This window comes from Brassica napus, chromosome C3, assembly GCF_020379485.1.
Source record: "Brassica napus cultivar Da-Ae chromosome C3, Da-Ae, whole genome shotgun sequence".
NCBI classification, from domain to species: Eukaryota; Viridiplantae; Streptophyta; class Magnoliopsida; order Brassicales; family Brassicaceae; genus Brassica; species Brassica napus.
Window position 1 is genome coordinate 34,436,483 of NC_063446.1, and position 968 is coordinate 34,437,450.

Genomic DNA, 968 nt, shown 5'->3' on the forward strand with positions numbered 1-968 from the left:
CCTCTATTTATTAAATGCTTCCAAACATTTTCACGGTTTGCCAGTTTCGAATTGTTGCATTTCCAACAAGGACAGAACATCTTACCACTTTCTTGGGCGAGCGGTGTTGAATCTGCTTGATGCATAAATGTCTCCAGACCCGCAAGGTATTCTTTCGTCACTCTCCCGTTAGCATCTCTATGCATATACATCCACTTCCGCAACTCGTAAATATTCCCGGAGCCAGCCATTTTTTTTTCTTTCACGTTTTTTGTTGTTGGTGTGTTTAAAATGATGTTTAAACATCCATATTTATAGGAAAATTCGAATCTGGTAGTTGTAATTTTGCTATGAATTTACGACGAAAATTAATTAGGTGGGAAAAAAAACGTGTAACACCTATAAAGTTGGTGGATTCAAAAATTTCCTCGCTAAATACACGTAAACTATTCCCTCGTAAATACCACGCAAAGTTTACGTCGCTAAATACACGTAAACTATTCCCTCGTAAATACCACGCAAAGTTTACGTCGTATTTACGAGGAAATAGTTTTTCCTCGTAAAATACTCGTAAAGTTACATCCACTTTACGACGAAATATTTTTGTCGTTACGTTACGAGGAAATAACGATGACTTTAGTTTTTCACGTAAATTCGTCGTAAACTCGACGCAAATTTACGAGGATTGTTTTTCCTCGTTAATTTTCGTCGTTAACCATGTGTTTTCTTGTAGTGTAACATCGTGTCCATATACTTAGAGCAATAGGAGCGCAGTAAACCTCATAACCTTATCGTCGTGTCTTATCATTATTTCAAAAGGAACGATTCCTTTAATTCCTTTTCTGTTAAAACCAGGAGCGTCATTCGCACCTCAGTTTTTCTTCTTGTCTTCCAGTCTCAAGAAATTCATTATCATTCAAACATCAATCAAATATCGACGGATACCATAAATGATTTGGATATTTTTTTTTATCTACTCTCAAAATTTT